The sequence below is a fragment of the Sinocyclocheilus rhinocerous genome, unplaced genomic scaffold (genome assembly GCF_001515625.1).
Source record: "Sinocyclocheilus rhinocerous isolate Xijiao unplaced genomic scaffold, SAMN03320098_v1.1 scaffold1435, whole genome shotgun sequence".
Lineage (NCBI taxonomy): Eukaryota > Metazoa > Chordata > Actinopteri > Cypriniformes > Cyprinidae > Sinocyclocheilus > Sinocyclocheilus rhinocerous.
In genome coordinates, this window is record NW_015644861.1 from 189,262 (window position 1) to 212,559 (window position 23,298).

At 35.0% G+C, this 23,298-nt stretch overlaps 1 pseudogene; it reads left to right on the plus strand.

Moving 5' to 3' along the window:
• Positions 1 to 11,997: 11,997 nt before the first annotated feature.
• LOC107758874 (dachshund homolog 2-like) overlaps positions 11,998 to 23,298 on the plus strand; it is a 38,470-nt pseudogene continuing 27,169 nt past the window's right edge.

Sequence of the window (23,298 nt, forward strand, 5' to 3'; positions counted from 1 at the left end):
CCCTGGGGGTCTGAGAAAAAATAGACACTGGAAAAGGTCTAAACCATTCCAGCCACTTTGCCCCTGATGATTAATTCACCTACACACTCAAATCAAGGTATTTAGCCAAACAACTGTCTTCCCATTAGCTAATCCCCTATGGTTGCTTTCCCCCCGTTTGCACAGATGCCGTTTAAAGTTTAAGACCTGCATTTTGTCTGGCTTCTGGTGGTTCAGTTTATGTGATTTATCATTCTGCTTCTCAAATTTGCACTGAATGTTTGGCATCTAATGTTACTGGACCAGAACAATTTTTATGTTGAAGTAAACGGTTAGCCTTTGCTTGTAGATAATGTTGACCAGTAGAAAAGCATCTTTCTCCATTTACAACCATTCAAAAGTAGCAGTATTTTAATTTTTTCTTGCAAGAAACATTCACTACAATTTGAAAGTTTGGGGTCAATGGTTTTTTTAACATAAAGAAATACTTTTATTCAGCAAGGATGCGTTAAATTGATTTTAAAATAACAGTAAAGACATTTATAATGTTACAAAAGATTTCTATTTCAAATAAATACTGTTCTTTTGAACTTTCTATTCATCAAATTATCCTGAAAATTGCCAATTACATTTTAAAATATATTAAGACAGTTATTTTAAATTGTAATAATATTTAACAGTAACACTATTTTTTACTGTATTTTGATCAAATAAATGCAGACTTGGTGAGCATAAGAGACTTCTTTCAAAAACATTTTATTCAAAACCCACTTTATAATGTGACGAGAGAAACAGGATATTCACATAAAAAAATGTAAAGTGAGACTTGATGAAAGATTTGAGAATGTGTATTAGAAAGGTAAATAGTGTCGAGCTAGTGAGTTAAATAAGTGATTTATGAGTGAATCATGTTACATATCTCTAAATGTCCTTCCCTGAATAAAGAAACTTAATCTATGTATGAAGATGTTCACAAGAAAATTTCCTCAGAGTGGTCCAGCAAATGTATATGCAGCCCTCAGGTATGGCACGTCTAACAACAACAGAAAAAAGGATACGAAAGTGTCTTTGAGCTCTTAATAACTTGTTCACTTGTCTCACAAGACAATCCCAATCCTTTTCCAACCCACTCACCCCTCTGGGGTCCATGTCTCATGAGAAGTCCTCCTGTGTATTCACTCTCCAGCTGATGTCATGACCAAGGACAATGTCACAGCCTATTAAAATTGTCCACGCTGCTGGATCAGACTCCGTCTTCGCTTCATAAAAGAAGTAGGTGGAGAGGGAGAGATAGGGAGAGCAATCCCTTTATCCACACGGAAATGAAATTTAAACCCCTACTGTTTTATACCGTGGAACGAACGTTAATGTGGATTCATTCTCTTTTGATTTTTAAATCTCCTTCTTCTCTTGTGTTTTAAATGAGATTACATGTCACAGCTTAAACGACTAGACAGAGGAATTTATATGGAGAAAGAGAATGTTCAGTGGTCACTTTGTATGTTAATTGGGATGTTTAATGGTTTGTTTCCTTAAAACTAAGCCATGTAACAGAAGATCTTGGTGATTTTTAAAGGGGTCATATGATGCGATTTCAATTTTTCCTTTCTCCGTTGAATCTGCCGGCCGCGCCGTTCTCAAGCCCGCCCGCCTATGCTCACTCAAGCCGGCCTCCGCATACTCTAGTCCGCCGGTCACTCTAGGCCTCCGGCCTCCGGTCACACTGAAAGCGAAACTACTTTGTTTGGCCTTCCAAAAGAGGACACGACTAGAAATCAGTGGTTAAGTTGTATTTACAACACTGTTCCAGAACAGTTCAGCCCAAATATTCAGATGTGTGCAGCGCATTTTATGGAGGACTGTTTCCTGATCCTGGGAGAGTAGACTACAATGCCGGCTGTTGTGACTCACAGACTGTAAGTACGTTTTCATTTTAAGGATTTGCCACTGATGATTCAAACGCGAGTTTTGAGCAGTGTAGAGTAGCGTTTGTTGTTTGTCATTTCTCCGATCACAAATGCAGGTATGGTTTTTTGTTTACGCGGCGCGATGCAACGCAGTGCGTAAAAAGACAGTATAAGTCATTATAATCCGTAATTATGTTCCCACTGGATGCAACAAATGCCTCGTTTATAATGGGTTTTAATGTTTTTGTCTCGTCGCTCCGGCCGGACAGGGCATCACAGTATGGTCAGGGGTGTAACATTTCCATCACACGCTTGAGGTATTCTGCCAATCACAACACACTGGATAGCTGGCCAATCAGAGCACACCTCGCTTTTCAGAACGATGAGCTTTGTGAAAATCGACGCGTTTCAGAAAGGCGGGGCATAGAGGAGAAACAATAATGTACAGTATGTAGAAAATAATGTGTTTTTTGAACCTTAAACCGCATAAACACATTTCATTACACCAAATAATGTTCTTTTTAGCAGCATCATATGACCCCTTTAAAAAAAATGTTTGAACAGTTATGCTCTCTCAAGCAGAAATTCAAGAAAATGTATTGTCATCAACATAATACACATCAGTATCAAGACTACAGAAGAAAAGGGTCCTTGGTCAAAACTTTGGAAACGATATATAAATATTGCAGACAATATACTACTGTTCAAATGTTAGGGGTCAGTAAGTTTTATTTGTTTGTTTTTAAAGTAATTTTTACTTTTATTCAGCAAGTGACAGTAAAGACATTTATAATTTCAAAAAAAAAAATGCTGTTCTCTTGAACTTTCTGTTTCTCAAAGAATCCTGAAAAAATATGTCCGAGTTTCCACAAAAAAATATTAGAAACTTCATGTGACACTGACTGGAGAAATTATGCTGAAAATTCAGCTTTGCCATCACAGAAATAAATTACATTTTAAAATATTTTCAAATAGAAAACAGCTATTTTAAATTGTAACAATATTTCACTATATTACTGTTTTACTGTATTTTTGTCCAAATAAATGCAGCCTTGGTGAGCATAAGAGACTTCTAATAAATAAACTAAAACTAAATGAAAGCTAAATAAACTAAACAATTGACCCAGTATTTGTGTGTGCTATGTAGTATGTATATTTATGCTTATTAGAGTATTGTGGTGTTAGCTTGGCAATTTTCCAATATCAGACTATTGAAACATTGACATTGAAAGACATTGAAATCTATTGTCTTATGAGGTTCCATTTCCATTAGTGGTTATTGGTAATGTATGTGCTGTGCTATGATCTGCCTCGTGGATGTAGACTGTATTTGCATAAGATCTGTCTCAGTCAGTCTCACTGTCTTCCGAACTGCAGGTCTGTGTTGTTTCATTTCAGAGTCGAGATGTTGCCAACAAGAAACAGAGAGTCGAGTACCTGCTGAAAGGTACTCCTGAGATGATTAATGGCTTTGCTTATGATTTCATTAATCTATTAATACCACTGATAAGTTTCCTGCTGCAGAGAGAGAAGGTCAGTGTCAGAATAAATCTGGACACTCATTAACCCCTCAAGCCAAACCTCTGATCTTCAGAAAGGTCTGCAAAGAGAAGCAAGAGAAATGGCATATTGGCTAGATAGAATTCCTTTAAAGGAATAGTCTGATCTTCTCATGGTTGATACAGTTCACAAAAGCCAGTGTGAATGGTTTGAATAGACGTATCCAGTTTGATTGAACGTAATCCACTCACAACTCAAATTTTTGGCCATGTACAGTAATGCACACTACCATCCAAAAAATTAGGGTCAGTGAGATTTTTCTTATGCTCAGCAAGGCTGCATTTATTTGATTAAAAATATAGTACAGCAATATTGTTAAATATATAAAATAATTTTCTATTTTAATATATTTTAAAATGTAATTTATTCCTGTGATGGCAAAGCTGACTTTTCAGCAGCCATTACTCCAGTCTTCAGTGTCGTCATGATCCTTCAGAAATTATTCTAATATGCTGATTTGATGGCTGAGAAACAGTTGTGCTGCATTTTTTTTCAGGATTCTTTGATGGATAGACAGTTCAAAAGAACAGCATTTATTTTAAATAGATATCTTCTGTTGCATTAGACATATAATTTAATATATGAAGTCAATATACAGTAATATAATATATACAGAAATATATGTTTCTTTACTGCCAGTTTTGATCAATTTAATGCATGCTTACTAAATAAAAGTATCTCACTGACCCCAAAATTTTGAACAGTAGTGTATTTAAAAAAAACCTAAAAATATTAGCAACAGGTCAATGACAGCACCATCGCAATTGATTGATTGTGCTACTTTTGGATCAAGCAAAAAATAACTGCTTTCATATACCCATAAATCCAGGTACTTGATAGACACTCTAGATTAAAACAAGACAAGACAAGTTTTTTTTTTAGATCTGTCCTATGATTGATCTTTTGGGGAATTTGAGGTTGAATACAGATGAAAGAGGCTGAAACTAGGTGTTTTCTCCATTATCTCATGGATCATGTTTTTCCTTTAAGTTGACTTTTTCATTTGTTCACCTTATCTGGGTGGATTTCAGCATTTTTGGCCTTGTGCCTACACTATGCTGAAAATAGATGCGTGTATGCATCATGCATTTATTTAGCTCAAAATCACATCCTGTTTTCTGTTTAGTAAAATGTCTTTGTATTTCTTCATACTGCATTAGTTTCATTTGGATTTAGTTTGATGCAGGAGTAACTAATATTTATAGTCGCAATGAAAACCTCTAGCACTTTTTGCCCCTTTTTAATTAAGGCGATAGCACTGACGTCGTTGGTCTGTCGAAGATTGCAGCTAAAAAGGTTTTTAGTGTTTAATCAATGCTTAAATTTGTGAGATTTTATATCAGCAGGTTTCCTTCACACATACTAATGCCATCCTTAGACTGAATGGCACTTGAAAGCAAATTCAATGAACCTTTTACACAGTTTTGCCAACATGAAAAAAATAACTAAACTACGGTGGCCGAGAAGTGCAGAGCAAATCACAATTCTGAAAACAAAATAACAAATTACAAACGCAAATGCAAGTTTGCTTTAACATTTGTAATTGTATTTTTTTTTGCACTGTTTACAAGCATTTTAATTAAAAAAGGTAACAAATGGAACAATATTATTCTAAAACAGCAAACAAATGGAAAAAAGAACATGAAATGCATTAAACATGGGCTGACAATTAAAAAAAATATTTAAATTAAAATGTTTGCTTTAACATTTTTAACTATTTTTTGTACTATTTATTTCCAAATTTGATATAATTTTCCCACACTGTAAAAATTATTATTATTTTATTTTAAGTTGGAAATAAAGATTATTAGAGTACATTTCACAAGAAAATACTATTTCAGTTTTTCTACTTCAAAATTTCACATTTAATTCAATGTTTATTGCTGTTTCTTTGTAATTGATTGTAAAATTTGCAATTTCTGAGTGAAAATTGTTTCTACATTTTTTTTCAGTGCATATTTATCTGCTACAAAAAAAGTATTTAATTTAAATGTAAAGGTAAAAAATGAAAAATATTATTCTAAAATGGCAAACAAATTGGAAAAAGTATCAAATACATAAAACATGGGATGACAATTAAAAAATATATATTACTGAGATTTTATATTATTTTATTATATATTTGAGATATTAGTATATATTTTATTATTTAATGAGATTTTTTTTTATTAAATATTGAGATTTGAAAAGGACTTTCGGCAGGCCTTAACAACAACACAATAAATCACAAAATTTGATCATGCTCATGGAGTACATGTAGGAAGAACATGCTACAACATGTATGGGGTTGTATCACTTTCTCCAGCTCCAGATCTCAGTGTTTTTCTCATCTTTTACCAAGGCAGTGTTATCTACAACTTGGTGGAAAAAAAACCTGGCCAGGCATTTTTTCCCCTCTGCCTTTATGGAGAGTGAACGTAAAGTCGTAAAACCAGGTGCCAGCTCTTACCTGCCCTTCTAAACCCCGAGATGAACTTGAAGCAGAAAGATGAGTCAAAAGTGATACAGCAATGATTTAGCCAGTGTTCAGGGAGCCCAGAGGAAACTCCTCTTCTCTGCCAGGAAAACTGATGGGACGAGAGGAATCAGTGGAGGAATGATAAGCTCTGTCAGACTAAGTCTAACAATAACTGAGAGAATCTCTTCTGCACCAGGGAGAAATAATAGAGAGTGGAGGGGTGGATATATTATGGTGGAAAGTAAACAAGGGCCAACATGTGGAGCAGAAGAGAGAATATGTGTCAGAGACTATAAAAGGCGAGAGGAAAGGTCATTTAAAAAAAAAAAATAGGTTACCAAAAAATAAAACTGTTGAAAATGTACTCACTATCAGGCCATCCAAGATGTAGATGTCTTCTTCTTCTTGTCCTTCTTCTTCTTCTTACAACACTTGCTCACCAATGGTTCCTCGGCAGTGAATGGGTGCCGTCAGAATGAGAGTCAGAAAACCCAGTTGGAGATACGCTGAGCAAACACTTGTAGTGTAATCATCCAACATTCCAAGCTGGATTCCAACGTCTGTCAGCACCATATCCTCAAAGTCATTTGGTCTTTATTTACTATCTATACTAACTCCATCAAAGGAAGAGAGAGACATGAGATAAACATGCACGTGTATTCATTTACAGATGTTTCGGTTAATTTTCACAGAAATTTGTATCGCTTTGTGTGTGTGCGATACACACACACACACACACACACACTTTATTTATTTATGTATGTATTTATTTATTTATGTGGTGTCACAGCTTGTAAATTCCTGGCAATACTTTACAGTGCATGCAGACACAGTGCTATACTCTCATTCACTCTGACAAGCACAAATAATATTAGCAAAAGAAGTTGCTGTTTATGTGATCATTATTGTCATATAATATTATATATGACGATATTTTCTGACTCCGAGAAAGTCCAGAGAGCTTTGTTAAATAATTCTTACTAAACTATGCCTTACCAATGTCTAAATTCAGCTCAGGCGTATACAGTGGGTATAGAAAAGAATCACCCCCTTTAAAATAATCACATTTTGTTGCTTTGCAGCCTGAAATGAAGACGGACACAGTTTTTGTTTCATCTAGCTGTATTTACTCAGTGCAACTTATAACATCCAAGTGAAAGATATAACACCAACATGTCAGAAAAAAACAAAAAACAGAATCACTGAGTTGGAATAAGGATCACCCCCTTGTGTCAGTATTTTGTTGAACCACCTTTTGCTTTAACCTCTGCGCACCCAATTCGCGCAGACAGGATACGTCATCAGCGCGTTCACGCAGGCTGTGCAGACAGAGCGAGAATGGCAGACAAACATCAACAACCCAATCTTCCTTCCTGGTATTGTAGTACTTTTAAAGTTTTCTCACCGGTGTATGACACATGATGTAGCCCAGCGGTGCCCAATTCCAGTCCTTGTGCACCCCCGCTCTGCATATTTTGCATGTCTCTTAACACACCCGATTCAGATAACCAGCTCGTTATAAGTGAGCTACGTGTATGAACTGTGTTCCGATCGATATGATCCCTACACAGTGTTCATTGCTCCCTACTCCCTGAGCAGGGGAAATCTTTTATGTATCCATCTCTTGGCTTATGCCTGTCCAGTATGGCAAGCCATTTTGACTTTTATTCATTCTCAGGATATGAATTCTTGATAATTGGGAACAGCTGATGTAGCCTATTGTAGTAATGTTATCTCTGGTATTCTGATCTGTGAGCATATGTGCGTTCAGGGGGCGTGGCTTTGGACGGCGATTGCAGGGAGGGTGGGACGTTCGCTTTCAGTGCTATCAGGCTAAAGTTAGCATTTTCCAAGATCTCCTACTCCACCTTTAACTATATGATTTTGCTCCACTAATTTTCATGCTGAGCTGATGAAAATGACCACAGCTGATCACAGTTGAAAGTCAAATGACTTTGTGTGCCATTGAGAAGGTGATTAGCTTACACCTGAGTTAGCAATTCATTTTTAGGAGGGGGTGATCCTTTTTCCAACTCAGTGATTCTGTTTTTTTTTTTTTCTGACATGTTGGTGTTATATCTTTCACTTGGATGTTATAAGTTGCACTGAGTAAATACAGCTGGATAAAACAAAAACTGTGTCCGTCTTCATTTCAGGCTGCAAAGCAACAAAATGTGATTATTTTAAAGATGGGTGATTCTTTTCTATACCCACTGTAATAACAGTAGAACAATTGAGCTAGAGGAGACTTCACCTTTCATCAGTGTCACGTAAGGCTGCTGTCAACTCAGACTCATTTAACCAAGAGGAAAATTCATGTAAGTGTTTTTAGCATCTGCCAGATAAGCAACACATCTGTTCTCATTTGCACAAAGTGACAAAGAGCTGCAGAAAATAAAAGGAGAGTGTGTCTGAGACTGAGCTGTTTTTTTTCAAACATGTGCCAGTCATTTCTTTCTGGGTGTGACAGTTGTGACATACTTAACGTCGCCAAATCATTCTTTCAACAGATGCACATCCGGTTCTAAATAGCACATAATTAATGTGTGTATGTATACTGTATGTATCAGAATTTTAAAGCTTCTTCATCCTCTAGGTCATTGTAGTCCACCCTGTAGGGTTTATTCGAGCATCTGGATTTATTTTTCCATTTACTGAAGACATTTGGCCACTCGTCTGATCTTTTCTCATATATCATGTTTATACTGCTCTTTTGAGTGGCAGATATGTGTCTGCTTGTCTGTAAATGCATGTGTTTGAAAGAAGGGAAAAAAATAGATGAGACAGGAGTGGAATATTATTTTCTTATTCTCTCATTCCTTGAGCCCTTGAAGTGATATGATGCATAGCCAAAACTCTGACCGACCAACCTTGCCTTTTCTCTTAATTTTGTTTGTATGTGTGTGCGTTCAAATCCTTCAAACAATGATAATGTGTCCAGTATAGTTATCTATTCAGAAATGATATCAAAGTATGTAAAATTTCCTATTTTAATGAGTTTTTAGGATGCATTTTAAATGTAGTAATTATTTATTTATTTTGTTAGTTGTAATTTTAATATGTCCATTTTGATTATTTGCCTGTTAAATTTCAACATCTTTAATATCTAACTTACGAAAAAAAAATGTAAACCTTCAGACTGAAAGCTATTAAATCTACTGCTTTCTCAATCAGGCTTTCTCAAGCCAACATAACGTTTGTCTTGACAAACCTTTCTAGTTTTCAGTTATATACAAACAAAGGTTCTTACTACACGATGTAACTACAGAAGAGTCAAGTTTTAAATAGGAAAAATATCGAAACTCTTTGGTCATTTTTGCGCGAGATGCTAATGGTCTAATCAGATTCAATAATCTATGCTAAGCTACAGCTAAAAGTGCTACCGCCAGACCTGGAGATCGGCTGAATGGATTCGAAAACGGTAAAACTCAACTGTTTAACTCTAGGGAAGTTGGAAAATGAGCCTATTTTCAAAAATAGTGGAGTGTTCCTTTAAGTGAAAATCTGGGTGTTTGTAAGAAAAAAATCCATCCCAGGCATTTAAAATTCAAACCGTGCTTGTTAAACTGTGCTTGATTTGTGCATATTTGTCTCCTGATTCAGACGAGACGATGTTTTCGCTGGACAGCACCATTCACTGTGTGCAATGTGTGCAAGTGATGTAAATCTCTTCTGATGAAGAAACAAATTCATCTACATCTTGGATGGCCCGAGGATGAGTAAAATTTCAGCAAATTTTCTTTTTTGGGGTGAACTGTTCCTTTAAATGAGTGTTAATCACATAAGGTGAAGGCACTTTCCCATTGACAATGGGCAAAAAAATTATATCTGAATACTTCAGATCGGTCGTGGGCTTTGTGTCTCACCTGGTTGCCCGCTGACGGCAACATTGCCCGGCAACATTGCTCAAAAAGTTGCCCCGTGTATCATACAGGAAATTGTATTGAATTTCATTGTAATGTTACATAACTCAAAATAAAATGTTTTAGACAGCAGTAATGTACCACATTATTTCAGATTCGTCATATCACTTTTTTGGGTCATATTATTCTTATATTAATACCCCTCACTTTTCAACTTCCCTTCTAAATGATTAAGTGTTCAGTGTGTTTCTACAGCTCTCGCACCATTAATTTACTGTCCATTAACCATTTAAAGAGAGGCATGTCAGCCTAAGACTAGTTATACACTCTCTCCTTTAAATTGGATTTGAATGGATTAACTCCAGCCTTGTTTCCCAGAAAGCCTCATTCGTACTGTACATAATTACATTTCACACTGAAATGCAAATTCAGGTCAACGTGTCATTAAGGTCAGCCACATCTTCTTGACACTTTATCACTATCCCTCACACATTGACTTTGGTCTACCATGTGTAATTGTGCTTCTCGATATCCAAAATGAGTTTTAATGTTCATAATGTTGTTACATTGTAGAACATGCATCTAAATCAGAATTGCCAGCATACTGTTTTATAACGGTTTCATGACTCACTCTTCTTCAAACAAAACTCATCCTACTCTTCACCTGTGCGCATGCATCTAAATCAGAATTGTTATACTGTTTTATAACGGTTTCATGACTCACTCTTCTTCAAACAAAACTCATCCTACTCTTCACCTGTGCCATCTCAGTCAGTTGTACAAAGCTTTCAAATCTCTAAGCTACAAAAAACGAACTGAAAATAAATAGCCTGAAAGCGCTATAGTATGTCCTATTATCATACAATTAAATCTGCTACAGATTCTACAACAATAAAGCTGTCTCTCATAATGACACCCAGGAAAATAGATTTAAAGGGATAGTTCAACCAAAATTAATTTTCTGTCATCATTTACTCACTCTTAAGTCATTCCAAACCTGAATGCATTTTCCCCCCACAGAAAAGATGTTTTGATAAATAGAGTCCAAACAACATTGACTTTCATTGTATGGACAAAAAAGGTTTCACAGAAGCGAGTGATACAGGTTTAAAACAACATGAGGGTCAGTAAATGATGAGCTCTCATGTACTATTACAGAATGCCTTAAAATAAACTTTACAAAACTACTTTATTATTGTGAATAAAGAGATGGCATGTCTGATGGGAACACAAATGTGGTTAAAGGGACATGTGGGATATTTTTATGGCATTTTTCTCAAAGGATTTCTTGTGAGTCTCAGGAGAGGGGTGCACAGAAGTCTTTCCACAGACACATCCAGATGTGTGAGCATGTTTTTCCCAATGATGCTGAACAGATGGCATTCAAACGCTTGAGTACCTGACTTAGCTTGACCTATAAAAGACAACGCTGATTCTTCTATTGCCTAAAGATCATGCTTCTTATTTCACACTTTATTTTCTTGACATAGAATCATTGTGTGCATGAACAATTTAGAGTGTATTACACAGTAGGGTACAGTGAAACATGTGAGTGGAAATTTCTTAGAAATATTAAAAAAACTAAAATGAAGTACATACAATTACTCAAATTAAAATAAAAACTGAAAATATAAAAAATAAAAAGCTAATTCAAAATATTAATAAATAATAGAACAGTATAGATTTTTAGTGTAAATAGTGATGTTTTGACCATGTGTATAAATAGTAACGAATAGCTTCTCTGTTTATACTTTTCTAAGTGCAAATAGTGAAAGAAGCTATTCACACAAAATGTCAACAGAAGTAATATGCTATTTGTACTGTGGTAAATTGTCTGAGCAAAGTGGGCGGAGTCAGTGCAAATAGCCTTTGCCAATAAAGGTAGCTATTTGCAATTACTGCAAAGAAACACGGCCTATTAATAATTATGTATGTGTGGGAAAAATTATTAAAAATGTTTATAATAATTTTGAGATTGACGGATGCAAGGTCAGATGGATAGATCTGGGATTTAACATAACAGTTTGAAGCTGGACTCTTCGCTCAATAGAGGAGGAGGGCTGTAATTGTTCGACCTCCAGTGAAGTCTTTACCCATAAATTGGAGCACATGTGGTTGGCAAAATGGAGCATCATTCTTCCAGCGAGAGGCGGAGTTAACCGGACCGAGCACTCCCTTTATCTGAATTTTCACACGGGTAAAGAGAGGCGCGCGGCTCGGTACCGCCAGTTTTGTTCTGTGGACGCAGTGCAAAAGAGGAAGGCATATAAGGGAGAGTGATGAGAAAGCAGACGACCTAAAAGAGCATAATAAAATAATAATAATAATTGTAATGACCACTATGGCCGTTCCTGCGACTCTTCCGGTTCACTCTGGGACTTCTGCGGTGTCCGCTAAACTCTTCAGAACCGACCCGTTCTTCTCGAGTCCGGCGGACTCTCCGCGACTGAGCAACTCACTGAACGCGACGCTTCAGAGCGGCGCAGCGACAAACGAATGCAAAATCGTGGAGGTGCACGGGGTGAAAGTGGCTTCTTTTAACGTTGACGGACACGAGCTTATTTGTCTCCCGCAAGTCTTCGACCTTTTCTTGAAGCACCTTGTCGGCGGACTGCACACCGTGTACACGAAACTCAAGCGTTTGGATGTAAACCCGGTGGTGTGCACCGTGGAGCAGGTGCGCGTATTGCGAGGACTCGGTGCCATCCAGCCCGGCGTGAACCGCTGCAAACTCATTTCCAGAAAGGATTTTGAAGCGTTGTACAACGACTGTACCAGCGCAAGGTTCGTTTGGTGAATAACTTTTTCCTGTTTGTGGTTTAAATAATTGGTGATTGTGTATTAACCACTGAATTGCGAATAGACTCCTAAAGTAAATATATAATTACAATACAGTAGCCTATACTTTTACAGTATATTACAGAAAGATTTCTTTCCTAAAAGCAGTGGGCAAGCAGAAATTTGTTAAAACGGGGTGGAGGAACATGCTGTCCCGTTATGTTGCTCTTAAGCCATTTCAAATGGCATTCGACAATAAGCAACAAGTGGACCCCCAGTTTTGACTCAGTCGCAAATGTCCCAGACGATCAAAAAAGAGAAATATTTTTAAAATCTAGTTTGAAACACAAGCTCAAAGAAAGTTCCCAATGTAATCTTGTTATTCATGCTCATTTCATACAAGATTATTTCATTTTCAAAATATAATTTTAGTTTAATGACTGCAAAAATGTCAAAAGGTGTAACCTAGTGCAAATTTATTATCCGTAGTGAAACGTTCAAACCTACTCGCACCTTGAATACAAGTGTACCAACCTAATTGTTTAAGGGTTTTTAAAAACTTGGTATTGGTTGACTGTTATTATTTGTTTATTTTTATTATATTTTTTTCTTGTGACTTCCTGCATGTTACACCACACTCACTTTGATTTGGCAGCCAAAAGTTTTTCAAATATTAACATTTTAAAACAAAATGTAAATAAACAAATAAGCCCCACAAAAGCTATTAAAATGGCATTAACTCAGAAAGTGAAAACATAATTGACAGTTGAGATTTTTAAAAATTATTTTAGACATGAATTGCATTTCTTAATAAATTTTAGAATAACTTAAAGGATCCAGACCAAAAAATAGCACCAATGCAAGGTCCCGCAATTGCTAATATGAAAAAGGTAACATTTTCTTTGTAAAACATTTATCAAGAAAATTTGCTAACATTAATACATTACAACATGCTTATTTTCTCCATGGACACCCTGAAGTACTTTCAGGGACCCCCAGGGGTCCACAGACCCCTGAATGAAAACCCTGGCTCTAATTGGATGGAATAGATCCGTCAAGAACCATTAGTTCTGTGAATACATGTTGTGCGTCAGCTTGTGGATTTTTTTGTGGCCAAAGTGTAATTGCCATTCTTTGAAGCCCACTGTATGCCTGTCTTGTTCAGTCCCCTTAGATCCTCGCATACGTGACACAGATCAATTTTCCAGTTCCCTCCGTTATGTAAATGCATATGCATTGGTCAAGATAGTAAACTGTTTATTCGCTTTCTGACCTCGCTGCTTGTTTTTCATTAAGTACGCTTTGAGCATCCTGTGTTAAGTTCCATTACTAACATCAATAATAACAGACTTCTTCTAAACAGAGAGAGAGAGCGAGAGAGAGAGAACCAATTAGTTCGCATTTCATCCTAACAAAAAAAAAAAATTTGCTTGGAGCCTAATAGTGTAATGAATTTAAACATTTCATTTGAATAATAGCTTCTGTATAATCTCAAAGTGATTAACTACATGACTGTATATATTTTAGTATGGCTTGTACAGTGCTGTGAAAATACTGCTGGGATCATGTAACCTCTACAGAGTCAAGTTACGGTCGCGCTTTATTCACAGCAGACAATAGGTTAAAATTTGGCGCTTTGAACGTGATGTCTTAATCCTTCTCTTTGTTGCGGTCCGCTTGTGCAGAGACCATAACTGAATAGAGGGGAAATATATTGTCATATTAGGTCATGTGCTTTGAAGAAAGTCTGTCATCAGGTTTCAAAGGGACCTTTTGGACATACAGAGATTTGCAGGAAATATTTTTATGGGGTGTGAAAGTCAAAACTGTTGCCTCTGGTGAGATTAGGAAACTATAGTAATTTGAAAAAAAGTTTTGTAATTTAAAGCTATGACTCTTTAAGGAAATGGTAGATAGAATAACACATACTAGCAGTTTTTGTTTGTTTATTTGTTTGTAAATTATTATGTAGAAAGTCACTGTTTTGTGGCTTTTGGTTCATGTCTGTTAGTTTTAAGGCCATCTGTTTGCTAGTGTGCTGCTAAAATAAATTCATAATTCATTCTTAATTAAGTTATTAAAGAAAATACAATAAAATCTGAATAGTGCCAGGAAGAAGAATATCATTTTTAATTGTATTAAGAATTTAGTATCGGTCACATTTCACCTTTGTGTTGTCTGGATTGTGTTTCCTAGCAGATGGTTTACACTGCTGCGCATGAGTGAACTGCTTATTCACCTGTGACATATATTGTGGTGAACACACACATACACTCATGATTTTATTTCTCTGTATAAACAGTGATATATATGTGATCCCAAGAATACAAAGGCTCAAAGGGTGGCTTGATTTATTGCCTAGCATGTCATGCACTAAACATTAACATTTATTGATAAGAATTTGGAAACCAAAACGTTAAGCACTATAAAACATTAAAGGGGTCATATGATGTTGCTAGAAAGAACATTATTTTGTGTATTTGGTGTAATGAAATGTGTTTATGCGGTTTAAGGTTAAAAAAACACATTATTTTCCACATCCTCAAACGTTTTTGAGTCATGATTGAGTCAGTATGAAGTAATGCATGATGTAATAGTGAGTCTGTACATGGGGCTGCTGTGTATGACTACTGTGTCTGCTATAATATGAATATACAATAGCCTTTATCTGACTCTTTAGTGAAGCCATTTCTATGGAAGCTTATTTCCACAATGTAATAAAAAATTTTATAAGGTGATTGTGACTTTTTTATCTCATAATTATTTCTTTTTTCTTTTCTTTTTTTGGTGCAATTCTGAATTTATATCTCACAATTCTGACTTTGTTTCACGCAAATCTGAGAAGAAAAGTCCGAATTTCAAGATGTAAAGTGTAAACTCAGAATTGCCAGATATAAACTAACAGGCAATTGCGAGAAAAAGTCAAGCTTGTTTCCGCCATGGGTTATTTTACTTGAAATAATATAAATTCTAACTTAAATAAAATATATAAAAACTAAAACTTTTTTCAGCTACTTGCCAAGGCAACATTTAAAATTTTCATTTAGTTTAACATGATGTACTAAAATAACTAAAATCAAAACTGAAAACATTAATAACTATATAAAACATAAAAATGACAACAACGCACAATAACATTGGAAAATATAAAAATTTAAACTAATTCAAAATATTAATAAAAACTATAAAAGTATCTCAGTGATACTAACATAACATTGTTTTCGTCACAGAATATAAAAATTAAATAAAAAATGTAATTGCAACTTTATCTCTGAGTTTATATCTGGCAATTCTTCATTTTGAGAAACAAAGTATGAGATAAAATTTATTATTATATTTATTATTATTTTATTTTTTAATCCATGAAGGAAATTCACTTCTCTATTTCACCTATGTGCTTTGCGTAAATGCAGACATTGTGAATCCAGTAACCTGTTAATATGGGTGCCGCTGCAAATGCATGCAATGTAAAACAGGCCAAACATGGCACTATGTGCTGCTTCAAGCAGTGAGTGTGAAAGACTATGAGAACAGCAGTCATTCATTTGAATCCTTCTTGAGTTGTGTCGCAGCTGGGGTCAGCTGCACTAGGGGTTCAGTTGCACTCAGTGAGGTTAATGCTTTGTGTGAAGTGGACATTTTGATAACACTTAATTACATTTGTCCACATCAGAGGCGGATGTTGGATGGTACGACTTCTGCATCACAGCTTTGTGCCTCTCTGTTTAGAATAAGGCTGTAAATATTACAAACTTCCTCTTTAGAAAGTTATTGTGCAGACCAGGTGAATATCAGGAACATGTGGATGATAAAGCCTGTTTATGCTCAGAATGCATTCGTTAGATTGCAGGTTCATATATTAAATAATAATACTGTAGGTAGTCTATATATTTGGTGCCTGATTAGAAATTATAGAAAATTGTTTTGTGTGTTTAGTCTTAATCATGAAAAAAATATTTTAATTAACACCCTTTACATGCAGTACACTACTGTTCAAAAAATTTGAGGTAATTGTGATTTAGTTTTTTAAAGAAATTCATACTTTTATTGATCAAGAATTCATTGAGTTGATCAAAAGTTACAGTAAAGACATTTTATGTTACAAAAATGTATTGCAAATAAATGCTGCTCTTTTGAACTTTGTTAATCAAAGAATCTTAAAAAGCAGCACAACTGTTTTCAACATTTATAATAAGAAGAAATGTTTTTTGAGCACCAATTCAGCATATTAGAATGATTTCTGAAGGATCTTGTGACACTAAAGAATGGAGTAATGATGCTGATAACTCAGCTTGGCCAAGACAGGAATAAATTAAATTTTAAAATATATATTTTTTAAAACAGTTATTTTAAATTGAAATTATATTTTTATAATATTGCTGTCTTTACTGTATTTTTTTACCAAACAAATGCAGCCTGGTGAACATGAGACAAAATTTTACCAAGTCCATTTTTGAATGGTAGTGAATATTATATTTCTAAATCTAAATGGTCAAATGAAACCTTTCTTTTTCTTTTGTTTTCAGTTACAATCGGTTACAAAGATTGTGTACAATCTTTTATGGTCATTGGTGAAACCAAACAGACAATAAAAGCGTTAAGAGCTTTTTACCATTTATGGACAGACAAGAGCTTTGTTTTGCAGTTGATCACACAGAGAAGTTCTGTATGTTATGCCAAGCGATTAGCTGATTGTGAGGCGCTAAGTGACAGGTTAGCGCATTAAGTGCTCGAGATACTGAATGAAACAGGAGGAATCTGGCATCTTTTTTTCATGACCTGACTCTTGTGCGGTTCACAGACGCATAAATGAATGATCTAGTCTAGACGCAACAAGAGTCAGCTTGTTTTCAGACGAACAGATCCTCCATTTCAATTGTTTTTGCCTTAGCATCATGACCTGTTTATGTCTTGTGTTGAGTGTCTCATGCCTCAGTGTTTGCTTTGTGGTCGTGTAGACGGGTAACATGCGGATGGATAGATGTGTTGTGATAATGTTTCTCCGAAAAAAAATAAACCAGACTTCTGTTTGGGTCTCTTATCTGAGTGAAGGAGATAAGCTGTTGTAAAATAGTCAGTTTCCCCTTAAGACAGTCAAGCAGACAAACGCACACACGCACACTCCCTCCCCACGCTTTTTCCTGTTGAGGTGTGGATGTTATGGATGGATGTTAGACACATGATAAGCCCTCTCTTCCTACTCACCTCTCCATTAGAGGCTTGAAGAAAACAAAAATGACAAAGTGGAGCTTGACAGTATATCTTTCAATGATTGTTTTTTTCTCTCTTGCCTTCCTTTTAAAGGAGCAGTTCGGTTAAACAAAAATGAAACAATCTGTGATCATTTATTTACTCACCGTTATATCTTTCCATGTCTATATGACCAAAATGGAGACATTTTTTTCTGTTGTTTTGATACAATTACAATAAAAGCTTTCAGACTTTAAAAAGAATGCAAAGGCATTATAAAGGTATCATAATGGTAGTCCATGTGACACATGCACTATAGTATTTTTTATATGAACACATCATTTTTTGAATAATTAAAATTTTTTCATGTGTTTAAAAGAACAATTCAATTTTAATATATTGTGAAATGTATTATTACAATTATTTAGACCAGTTTTTGTGAACCAGATCAGTTGATTCATTGAAAAGATCTGACTCAAAGGAATGATTCATTCACAAATCAGACATTGCTAATTTTCATGTCAACACTGCAAGGAGATCTAGGACAAATGTCAAGTATTTCAGTGAATAACCATTTAAACTTGGGTGTGTTTCTCACACAAATCTTCAGAGGACTTATAATATAAGCGTTAGAGCTGCTTTTATGATACTTTGGTGCTTTTATGAAGCTTCATTCCCTATTTATTGTCATTGTAGTGAAAAGACCATGAAAGCAGTCTTCTGTATTCTTTTAACCATTTTTTTTTTACCATACTTGTACAATGGATGTTTTTAATCTGAAATGTAATTTATTAAGCCACAATGAATTACTTGAGGGAAGAGTTGTTGACTTTATTTAGACCTAGAGTATAACAGCATCCACCCACTTTTTTTAGCAGCCTTGGTTCTGGAAGCATTATTCTCATTCATTTTTTAAACTTGTACAATGGATGTTTTTAATCTGAAATGTAATTTATTAAGCCACAATGAATTACTTGAGGGAAGAGTTGTTGACTTTATTTAGACCTAGAGTATAACAGCATCCACCCACTTTTTTTAGCAGCCTTGGTTCTGGAAGCATTATTCTCATTCATTTTTTAAATAGGAATTTTAAAAAGTCTTCATCTGGTGCTCCTCATTTGGGAGCCACACTTGTGATCTTCACGGTCAAAAGTGACCGGACACCTGAAATGTAACTTTTTTTCACCCCATTAAAATCAATGTAATATATTTTTGTTCAATAATATTTTTTATTTTGTATTTTGAGATCATTTCATGGCACTAATTAATATTTATGCAATAATTATGATGAATTTCTGCCCATTGAAAATAATAATTGTAAAATATATATATATATTTTTATATGACTTTCCATTGAATGCAGTATTTCATGTTAAAATAGTCAATGCCTTTAAAATCCCATTTTTGAAGCCAGATTAGTGCCATCTGGTAGGAGTAAAATAAGAAAAACATCTGCAATTCCATGGTGTAGCCCATAGATTCATATATAGCTCTATATAAAATGCCTATAAATTCTCTAATTGTTTTTAGACATAAATACTTATTTTTATTAAGTTGTGGGTTTGGATATATATTTAGGCATTCTCAAAGACAACTTTTTGTAAAGGTTTAGGTTTTTTTGGGTTTGACATGTTGATTTGAAGCGTCAGTTTTTGAATTATAATTACTACAGTTAAACCTGAACACAGAGAAAGCATTTTGTTACACAAAACATAAAAATTCTATAAAATCTTAATCTTTCTGGGTTTGATCTGATTTCAACCTCTTATTTCAGTTTTCTGACTCGTTTTGGCTATATGGTTATAGCCATACCAATTCATTTGAGTATGTATAATTCTGTATGTGTGTGTCTGTGAGTGTGTGTAAGTAAGTGTGTGTTTGAGTGAGTGTGTCTGTTTTGCACTCTTGATGTTTTAGTGTAACCCCTTCCTTGCTGTCCACTTTTTTACTGCATTACACAGTTGAATTATTGCTTTTATTTGACATATTTGCTGTGTTACAGTCACACCAGTTCATAGGTGTATGTGTGCATAAGTGTGTGTGTACGCGTGTGTGTGTGAGTGGATGTGTTGGTTTTGCACACTTGATGTGTTATAGTTTCACCCTGTCATTGCTGTGTACTTTTTTTCTGCATTGTGTCAGATTTGTAGATTGTACATGTTATGACCGAAGACCACAAGTGTGACTATTTTTTTTACGACCACTTAGTCTGCTCGAATCATGCCCTCAATTTTTTTGTGTGTTCACATTCCAAATGCCATAAAAGTCACCAAGTTTAGTACCATTCCGATGAAGCTGCGATTTTTACAAATTCAAAACAGAACATTTTTCGGTCAAAAGTGACAGAAGAGCACCAAAGGGTTAAGAGTTATAAGCCACAAACCAAAACAACCAGCTATGAGGTGAATCACAATATTACAAAATTTGATTTGAAGCAAAAAAAGTAATTGAAAATCTGACAAAAAGAGAAAGGTACAAGACTGTAAAAAAAGGTACAAAGCACTTTTAGGAAAGAAATAGCTACAGTACCACACATATGCACATATATACAAATATTTAATTATTAGGAGGATTGAATCTTCATGGGAGTGGATGGGTGGTAAAGACTTTTTTTGGCATGATTTGCTTGTCGCAATTCTCTGGTGGAGATTTCTCTGCAGAATCATTGGTAATGTCGTTTTTCACCAAGAATTCCGCTAATTATTTAAAATATCATTTAAATTTAGGCAGGCCGATAGCTTCAACAAAAGCATATACCCTTTGCCGATCCGTCATGTAGTGTGCACACAACAGCAACTAGATGGTACCCCAGACAGTCTTGTAGTGTGACAGAAATCTGATCGGCAATCTGATGACTTTGAAAATCGTGTAGTGTGTGCTCAGCATAAGATTATTCTTGTCATGTGTAAGAAAACCCTTTAATTGTTTGAAATCATTGTAATGCATGCCTCTCTTTGCATATTGCTTTATTTTACTCCCTGTCTGCTTTATTGTAACTCATTTTCCTAGTTTTTCCATTCTCGCCCTGTAGCACCTTTGAGAATGCTGCTCGCGTCTCTGTCCGATCACAAGGTGTCATCCCTGATTGTGCTGACTTGACACTTTTCCAGCACACATACACACACAGAGGATTGTTTATTGGCTTTCAAATATGTCCTCTATCTAAAAAGGACAGAGAGGGAGGAAAGTAGAGAGAATTGAATAAGTAAATGTTTTAATATGCGGGAGGCAAAGAAGAAAAAGACAGGAAGAGTGGAAGAGAAAGAAGTATTCATGAGGTAGAGGCAGAAACTGGCAAGCAGTCAATGCAGAATTTTGGTCATTAGTGACACTTGTTAACGTACTGTAAGTGTCACTTTTAATATTGCTCATACTTTTGTGATTTAAACAAACTGCAAAAACTTAGCTTAAATTGGGAGTGCTGTTTCTTTTCTAAGCGATTGAATGTATAATTTTTCACCTGGCAAAATGACCAAACAAGCTGTAAACCCCTGAAGACATACACTGAGTCAGGGAGCCTTGGGCTCATTTGACTTGTGCCTTTTAGCAGAACACCCTAGCAACCACCTATCTGCACAGGAGACTTGACACAGTTACACTGTTTTATTAATACTTTGGTTCCATCTTATATTCTCAGTTCTCTATTTTAGAACAGAACACAAGTGTGTTATGAAAGTAAATCACTCTCATGAAGTATTTTCATTTAGTCTTTTAAAGACATTTCTTTATTTACTCAAGCATAATAAAAAAATGCTTCAAGCCAGCAGTTGTTGTGCCCCCTTTCCCCTTTCACTCTATGAATATAAATCAGCATTTATGTTTTCTGTTTGCTTCTGTGATTCTTTTTAGAAAGAGAATGAATGAAGTCTTTGTGTGGTGAAGAAACAGAGCAGCAGATAAACTGTGCCTCTCTTTCTCTCTCGCTCTGTCCACTTCCTTCTCTGCTTTCATACTCAGCCTTCCAAATGCATTTGACTGTGATTGTTAAATGCAGAAATATATACATGTATTATATATTCGAAGTATAAGTAACAGTCAGACTTCGGTGCCTGAGCATTGTGTTCTTTTCATAATATACTGTACAAATATAAAGTGTCAGGGGCTGTAAATGATATTGGCTTTGAACATTGAATAACTCAAATTGTCTCACTGTGATCTTCTAATTCATTCTCTCCCTTACTTTCCTCTTTGTTGTTTTTTGTTATGGGCACTTTTTCTTTCCTTTTGCATGTTTTCGCTGTCATCTCCTCCCTTTCGTGTTCTTCTCACTCTATTGAAAATGAGCGACTGTAATTAGCTCGTCTGTGGTCTAGACAAAACCAGCCAGAGAAAGATGGAGCTATTGTATTTCTCAGAAAAAAAGTCAATTGTTGTCATTATGTATGTGTGTATAAATGGGTGTGTAAATGTGTGATTAAGCTTGTGTGAGAGAGAGAGAGAGAGAGAGAGAGCATTTGTTTATGTGTGTGCTGCTTGTCTATCCTTATTATCATACTTGATAGTAGCAAGGAAAAGAGGCAAAGGACTACATAAATTCAATACCTAGATCAAATGAAAAGAAGGGAAGTAAAGAAGACAACCTTGACCAATCAATAAAGAGAGGGATTCCCTCCAGACCTGAGCACTATTCTAATCAGAGTGGAAAAACACAAAGAAACACATGCTTCGTCTTGCAAATGTCAATTCAGGTGTATCATGCAACAAAGCAGACTGATTATTATTTGTAAATATAGCTCTATATAATGTAAATGTAATGTAAATATAGCTCTAAATATATGTGTAATGTCTACTGTAATGCAGGGAGATATTGTTTTGTATAGGTTGTTAATCTTAACGGGTGCATGTTACAAAACCTCAAAAACATGTTCTGGTCACATTTAACCCAAAATAACACGTAACGTAACGTCATAACATAACGTAACATATAACATAACATAACATAACAAACATATTTTTGCTTATAAAGTGAAATGATATTCTTAGGTTGTTTGTTTTTTGTTTATGTATGTATGTATGTATGTAACATTATTTAAAAGAATATTATGTACCTACCCCAGAGTGAAAAAAATAAAATAATATTTGCTATAATATAACAATAAGAAGTGATATTCCTAGGATCTTTAAGGTGTTTTTTTAAAAAACATTTTTTTACAAGACAATTAAGTAGCTCCCCCACAGTGAATAAAATAAAATAAAATTTGCTATGTCACACTAGTGTCATCATAGGTGAACTGCAAATGAAATTACTTGCTTTTAAAAAAAGTTTTCCTGAACACTCAAAACAGGTGCAATGTTTTGAAACCTTCACAGATCCACATTGTTTATGCCTTTAACTTTTTTCTATACTTTTAATGGTCCTAAAATTGAACAAATATGCTTATTAGGGCTGTCAAAATGGCTGAAAAACTAAATTAGAATTTTGTACTTAAATATTATCAAAATTCGAATTATATTAGAATTTAAAATGCATAATTTCAGTTAGGGTGAAGAAAACCTTTTGTCTTCTCTTCTGAGGCCACAAGAGGGCACATCGAGCAAAATATTACTAATGCACGTTTATTCA